Source organism: Triticum aestivum, chromosome 5B (assembly GCF_018294505.1).
Source record: "Triticum aestivum cultivar Chinese Spring chromosome 5B, IWGSC CS RefSeq v2.1, whole genome shotgun sequence".
In the NCBI taxonomy this organism is placed as follows: domain Eukaryota; kingdom Viridiplantae; phylum Streptophyta; class Magnoliopsida; order Poales; family Poaceae; genus Triticum; species Triticum aestivum.
The window spans coordinates 52,893,290-52,893,743 of NC_057807.1; positions in this window are offsets into that span (position 1 = coordinate 52,893,290).

The following is a 454-nucleotide window of genomic DNA, read 5'->3' on the forward strand; positions in this document are numbered from 1 at the left end:
GTAGATGTTAATTTAGGGTTCATAGATAATGATTTTTAGTAGTTGAACTAGTTCAATTTTAGTTGAACTAGTTTAGTAAGTAAATTAATAAACTAGTTGAACTAGTTTAGTAAGTAAATTAATAAACTAGTTGAACTAGTTGAATTAATAGAACTAATGTATTTTTATTAAGTAAATTAATAAACTAGTTGAACTAGTTTAGTTTTAGTTGAACTAGTTTAGTAAGTAAATTGATATAACTAGTTGAACTACTTTATTTTTAGAAAGTACTAGTTTTTTTCTATTTATAGTAAGTTTATATTTAGTAAGAACTAGTTGAATTAATAGAACTAGTTGAACATGTCATATTTGTTGTTATTTTTTTAGTTTAACCAATTATTCAGGATGTATTAGTGATAACTTATAGGGTTTTTGCTTTTGCAAAAATCAAGGAGCCCCTCCATCATCCCCGCCG